The sequence below is a fragment of the Rhinoraja longicauda genome, chromosome 27 (genome assembly GCF_053455715.1).
Source record: "Rhinoraja longicauda isolate Sanriku21f chromosome 27, sRhiLon1.1, whole genome shotgun sequence".
Taxonomy (NCBI): Eukaryota; Metazoa; Chordata; class Chondrichthyes; order Rajiformes; family Arhynchobatidae; genus Rhinoraja; species Rhinoraja longicauda.
The window spans coordinates 5,706,368-5,713,968 of NC_135979.1; positions in this window are offsets into that span (position 1 = coordinate 5,706,368).

Here is a 7,601-nt window from a genome sequence, read left to right on the forward strand (position 1 = left end):
TTTCAACATATGACAGTCACGCCATTCCGGGAATTAACCTAGTGAACCTACGCTGCACGCCCTCAATAGCAAGAATATCCTTCCTCAAATTTGGAGACCAAAACTGCACACAGTTCTCCAGGTGCGGTCTCACTATGGCCCTGTACAACTGCACACAGTACTCCAGGTGTGGTCTCACCAGGGCCCTGTACAACTGCTGCTCAACGTTCAGTTCAATGTTTGCAGCCAATAATTCTGCTTTTCCCGTTCACATTGTCTCCAGACCCAACCTTCGTCATTATCACCCATGACCACCCTGTCATCCAGTCTCTTCTGTACATCATCCCATCACACCCCATCCATGAGGTTCTTCCCCATCTCCCCAGTTGCTCTCCTTGCTGGCGGACCAGCAATGTTTCAGCGACCAAGGACATTGATCTTTGCAGCCGTCAAGGACATGCCTGTTGATCTATGGGGCCTAATTAATCTTGCTCCGCTCACAGCCTTCGGATATTGATTCATGTTTAACAGCAACACCATTTGAAGGAGCTGAAGCTAAGATGTAACAGCCGTGGTCAGAGGCCTCCTTTCTCATTGCCATATCTTCTATGTTATGTTTTAATTTGGAGATGCAGCTAGGAAACGGGCCCTTCGCCTCACCGGGCCCACACCAACCAACGAACACCCGCACACCCGTTCTATGTTATCCCACTTTCACAGTCTGCAAACTCGGGGACATCTATAACCAACAAACCTTTGGGATGTGGGAGAAAACTGGAGCACCCGGAGAAAAGCCACACGGTCACGAGGGGAACGGACAAACTCCACACCGACAGCACCCAAGGTCTGGATCGAACCTGGGTTTCTGGCGCTGTGAGGCAGCGGACCTACCACCGTGCTGCCCTGTTTATTTGGTTATTTATTCTGTTTTTTGCCTAACGCAGTAATTCAGTGTGAGAACCAGGCTTCGAACAAAACAATACTCTTTTACGGTAGATTTAAAAATGAAAAGAAGATGGAAAGTGAATTGTCAGCTCATAAGGCTTCCCCAAGAGAAACTCTACAGGACTGCAGCAACTTAAACCAAAAGCCTTTTCCTTTATTTGTTTGATCTTGAATTGATACACCGAAAATAAATTGAATTCAAAATTATTACGGGCAGTGTTTTTTTCAATGGTATTTGGCTCAGGTCAAGAGAGGAAGCGGCACGGTGGCGCAGCGGTAAAGTTGCTGCCTTACAGCACTTGCAGCGCCAGAGACCCGGCTTTGATCCTGGTGCAGTCTGCACAGAGTTTGTACGTTCTCCCCGTGACCCGCGTGGGTTTTCTCCGAGATCTTCGGTTTCCTCCCACACTCCAAAGACGTGCAGGTTTGTAGGCGAATTGGCTTGGTATAAATGTAAATTGTCCCTAGTGGGAAGTGGGATAGTGTTAATGTGCGGGGATCGCTGGTCGGTGCAGACACGATGGGCGGAAGGTCCTGTTTCCATGCTGTATCTCTAAAGGTCTAAAGTGTTCTTAGACAATAGACAATAGACAATAGGTGCAGGAGTAGACCATTCGGCCCTTCGAGCCAGCACCACCATTCAATGTGATCATGGCTGATCATTCTCAATCAGTACCCCGTTCCTGCCTGCTTCCCATACCCCCCGACTCCGCTATCCTTAAGAGCTCTATCTAGCTCTCTCTTGAATGCATTCAGAGAATTGGCCTCCACTGCCTTCTGAGGCAGTGAATTCCACAGATTCACAACTCTCTGACTGAAAAAGTTTTTCCTCATCTCCATTCTAAATGGCTTACCCCTTATTCTTAAACTGTGGCCCCTGGTTCTGGACTCCCCCAACATTGGGAACATGTTTCCTGCCTCTAACGTGTCCAACCCCTTAATAATCTTATATGTAATAACCTGAGTTATTTTTTAAAATATGGTCTCCATTTATTGAATTTTTAGAAAAGTAAATGGGTTTGGCACAGGACTAAAATAAAAATTTAAAATTAAAAGTTGAAACTTGAGTTTAGGGTTGGATGTACAACTGTGGTTATTGTCTCCCGGATCTACCCCCTTTAATTTTTATAGTTATACCTTTTTTAAAAAAAATTATTCTCTCTTCCCAATAGTTTATAGTTTTTTTTTTCTTTCTTCTTTATTTTTTATTTTCTCTCTTTAAAATTTTTTAAATTGAAGCTATGTAAGAACTTTGTAACAAATTTGTCTTTTATTTCTATTTGTACATATGCTTTTCAAAAATAAAAATATTTTTAAAAAAAATAAAAAAAATAATCTTATATGTTTCGATAAGATCCCCTCTTATCCTTCTAAATTCCAGTGTATACAAGCCTAGCCGCTCCAGTCTTTCAATGTATGACAGTCCCGCCATTTCAGGAATTAACCTAGTAAACCTACGCTGCACGCCCTCAATAGCAAGAATATCCTTCCTCAAATTTGGAGACTAAAACTGCACACAGTACTCCAGGTGCGGTCTCACTAGGGCCCGGTACAACTGCAGAAGGACCTCTTGGGTCTTGGGTGTTCTTATCATTTGAAAAGCAGTATAAGAAAATAACTGCAGATGCTGGTACAAATCGAAGGTATTTATTCACAAAATGCTGGAGTATCTCAGCAGGTCAGGCAGCATCTCAGGAGAGAAGGAATGGGCGACGTTTCGGGTCGAGACCCTTCTTCAGACAGCAGGTGATGTGCATCTCCAATGTGATGTGACATCAGACACCTTATCCTTCGGTAGAACCTTTGAGGGCTAATAAAGTGTTGATTTTTTTGTTTGTTATATATTATCTATGTATATTGTGTTTACATGCCTTGTATGCGCTGAATGTAAGAATATTTTTGTTCCGTTGTGGGCACATATGTAAGACATTTAAACACTCTTGACTCTTTTGATTCTTGAAATAAAAACAGCGGCATCTAGAAACATAAAAGGCAGTTCAATTGTCGTTTTATTTTATAAATGGGCACAGCACAGATATATATCATTTAAAAAAAGACCATTCCTTTTTTTTTTCTCTCAAATTCCCTTCTCATGGCCAGCAACTTGAAATGAAACGGTTTACAAATTGAGAAGACAAGGTTTTAGAGAAGGCCAGGCTGGACCTCCACTCTACAGGGATTATATACATGACAACCAAGATCCATTTATGATATACTTCCTATTAAAAATATTTACATGCTTCGCTCCAAAAGGTGGAATTTCACAGCGCACGCACACATTACAATTGTACAAATAATCAGAAGCCGCTGTTCCAATTTCCCATTTGATCCCTGTGTACTGTGCGCGGAACCACTGTTACACATCGTCAGAGGGAACAAGTACAAATACACACAATAATGCATTAAAATTTGTACAGTATTTTTTTATTAAAAACTATTCACAGAATTTGAAAGAGGGCAAGATTCAAAGTGTGCTAATTTATCTTCAGTAACCCCACTGCCTTAATGGATCAGGCCTTAACACTTTGTGGACAAGATAAAAAAAAGCAAATCCTGCAGAAACGGTTTTGGATGGTTTCACGTCCGATTGTCGTTCAACTGATCTCTGCCTGTCTCTGGAGGCCCTGCCCTCTGGTAAGCCTTGCCTCGGGGCGGATCCAGAGGGACTCAACTCTATTTTGGCAGGTCGGTTATTCTTGTCGAATGCCACCGAGGTAGCTGTGACAGCGATGTAATATAAAACATGACAGCAAGCGTACCCAATGGGAATCACCGGGGTGGGGGGGGGGGGGGGGGGGAGGGAGCATCTTACACCTCTCAGGTCTCTTGGTGACTACGATAGGTCTCTCGCGTAAAACTGAGACCTAATGAAAAGGCGTAAACCTATCTGTTCACCGTTGGCAAGATCGTATCAGGTTAAATACTTCTGTCTTCCAGCCTTATGGGAAATATGTTCTTTCTACTTGGGCAGTGGTGTGAAGCGGGGAAATGGAAATTAAATGTATCTGGAATATCCCAACCCACCTGCAGTTCTGTCGCTGGTGTGAGGATATTGAAGATGGACACAGAGTGCTGGAGGAACTCAGCGGGACGGGCAGCATCTGTGGATAGAGGGAATGGGTGACGTTTTGGGTCGAGACCCTTCTTCAGACTGAGAGTCGGGGGAGAGGGAGACACAGAGACATGGAAGGGTGAGGTGTGAAAACGGGATATTGAAGCTTTGCAACCAATCTAGGCCGACTAATCCCTCACCCTCCCGGACGAACTATTGACCATTTGACCATCAAGCCATATTGTCCAAACATGGTGCTCTTCATTAGAACTTTCAAGCTTTGCCGTTCACAATAATTGATGATGGTAAAGGGGTGGGGGGGGGGGGGGGGGGGGAGAGTGGAGGTGGCACTGAGGACAAAGAGGGACCGTTGGGGACTTTAATGAATCCTTTTTAACTATGTGGCGATCCTTGTGTATGGTACGCAAAACACTGAATTTTACTGTGGCATGTCACATGTGTTAATAAAGTAGCAATCAGTGAATTACAAGATTTATATGACATCTCTAAAGTAGAAAACCGTCTCAAAACCCTTGTTATCAAACTGGTGCTAAGCCAGTGTAGGAAAAAAACTGCAGACGCTGGTTAAGATCTCAGGTAGACACAAAATGCTGGAGTAACTCAGCGGGTCAGGCAGCATCATCGAGATGCTGCCTGACCCGCTGAGTTACACCAGCATTTTGTGTCTACCTGGTGCTAAGCCATGTCAGTAGAAGCCATGGCAAACAGGTAGGTGTTTCACGGAGCATTACGAATTAGGAAAGAGGGGGAGGGAGGCAGAGGCCTAGATTGAAATTGCAGTATCCTGGCAGTGAATCTGTGGGTTATTTCGGGATTATGTTGTATTTTCAATTGGACTTTATCTTGCACTAAATGTTGTACCCTTTACCCCATATCTGTACACTTTTCTCCAGAGATGCTACCTGACCTGCTGAGTTGCTCCAGCATTTTGTGCCTATCTTTGGTATGAACCAACATCTGCAGTTCCTTCCTACACATGAAGTCATCAGACCAGGGCGGCACGGTGGCGCAACGGTAGAGTTGCTGCCTTACAGCGAATGCAGCGCCGGAGACTCAGGTTCGATCCTGACTACGGGTGCCGTCTGTACGGAGTTTGTACGTTCTCCCCGTGATCTGCGTGGGTTTTCTCCGAGATCTTCGGTTTCCTCCCACACTCAAAAGACGTACAGGTATGTAGGTTAATTGACTGGGTAAATGTAAAAATTGTCTCTAGTGTGTGTAGGATAGTGTTAATGTGCGGGGATCGCTGGGCGGCGCGGACCCGGTGGGCCGAAGGGCCTGTTTCCGCGCTGTATCTCTAAAAAAAAAAAATCGAATTTTACATCTTATTTCATGCGTTTAAATGCGGGATCAACTAGAAATTGAGCCTGCAAGAAAAATCTCTCCATTCTCTAAAGATTGGTAGGGTGGTATCTAAAGACTGGCATGGACTAGTTGGGCCAAGCATGGTCTTTAGGCATTGTGAATACCATGCCATTCAACTTAACTTGGTTGCTCGATTCGGTTGAATTGTAATCTTGATGGATCAATTAATAATTTTAATTTAACCTGAATGGAATGCCTGAATCAGTCAGGCTTATTTAAAGTATCATGTACATCACATTTGTTAGGAATGTTTTAACTATTTTTCTCACTATTATCCTACTCACTAGATGACATCTCGGGCAGGTTCTAACTGGGGAGGAGATTTTTTTGTTCCATTCTGTTGATACTGAAAATACCTTGTCTTAAGCTTGTCGACATGGTCAGCATAATTTCCTATATACATATTTAAACGTGCATATCTTCAAGGAATGGTTTTGGAATTTAACATCATGTGTTGACTTTAATATGTCTTTAGACTTTAGAGATACATCGCAGAAACAGTCCATTCAGCTCACCGAGTGAGTCCACGCTGACTAGCGATCACCCCATACACTAACACCATCCCACACACTAGGGACAATTTACAATTTTATTGAAGCTAATTAACCCACAAACCTGCACGTCTTTGGAGCGTGGGAGGAAAGTGGAGCACCCGGAGAAAACCCACATGGTCACAGGGAGAACGTACAAACTCTGCACAGACAGCAGCCGTAGTCAGGATCGAACCCGGGTCACTGGCGCTGTAAGGCAGCAGCTCCACCACTGCGCCACCGTGCCGCTCTACGCGTCTTATCCCCAAGACCAGAAGCTGAATGGACGACAGCACTAAAAAGCCTGGGGAAGGGTCTCGACCCGAAACGTCACCCATTCCTTCTCTCCAGAGATGCTGCCTGTCCTGCTGAGTTACTCCAGAATTCTGCATCTATCTACAGCACTAAAAAAAGTTATTCAGTCCTCTTAAAAAAAAAAGCCTACTCCTGGCATTTAAAATGAAAAAAATTATATAGAGGAAAAAAATGTAAAATTCATACTCTGTTCTGCTCTGCATAAAACCTCAGAGTCAATTTAGGTTGACGGTCTTTATTCTGCATCTCATTTCTTGGATTAAATCAGAGGGTTTATTTCAATCCCGTGTGGAACATCGCACTGAGACTGATAGCCTTCAGCTGGTGGGGGTTTGGAGAGCAGGAGATAATTAGATCAGTGAGCGCAGAATTAATTCTGCTCCCATTTTATATTCACACTTTCTGCCTTCCTTTTTTCCCTCCTCAACCTTTCTGAAGGCCGCCTTAATGAATACTCCTGCCAATATAACCAATGTTATTCTGATTACATCCTCCCAAACGCGATGGCACCAGAGAGCTTGCATTAGCTGGAACGTGAAGAGTTTTTTAAAACCTTATTTGTCTATGGTGATCATAAGGTCATAAGTGGTAGGAGTAGAATTAGGCCATTCGGCCCATCAAGTCTACTCCGCCATTCAATCATGGCTGATCTATCGCACCCTCTTAACCCCATTCTCCTGCCTCCTCCCCATAACCTCTGACACCCGTATAACCAAAGCACAGATGGCCATTTATTGCCCTGATCGTTGCTGAACGGGGGAACTGGCTGGAATCAATCTTGTTGATGCATCTGGAGTCATGCATGGGCTAGACTGAGATTGATAGGCTCTTGATTAGGAAGTGACTCAAAGGTTACGGGGAGAAGGCAGGAGAATGTGGTTGAGAGGGAATAATAGACCAGGCATGGTCAAAGAGTGCAGTACACTCAATGGACAGAGTGGCCTAATTTCACTCCTATACCATATGGTCCTTGGCTCAGCCTTTCCATGTTGACCATGATGCCCATTTAAGCTAGTCCCATTTGACCAATAATCCTCTAAACCATTCTAATCCATGTAGTGAAAGGCCTGGGTAGAGTGGGTGTGGAGAGATGGTTCCACTAGTGGGGAGAGTCTAGGACCAGAGGTCATAGCCTCAGGATTTAAGGATATTCCTTTTGGAAGGAGATGAGGAGGAATTTCTTTAGTCAGAGGGTGGTGAGTCTGTGGAATTCATTGCCACAGAAGGCTGTGGAGGCCGAGTGCATGGAATAATTTTTAAAGCAGAGATAGATGGAATCTTGATTAGTACGGGTGTCAGGGGTTATGGGGAGAAAGCAGGAGAATGGGGTTAGGAGGGAGAAACAGAGCAGCCGTGAGTGGCCATTGGCGGAGTGGACTGGTCTAATTCTGCTG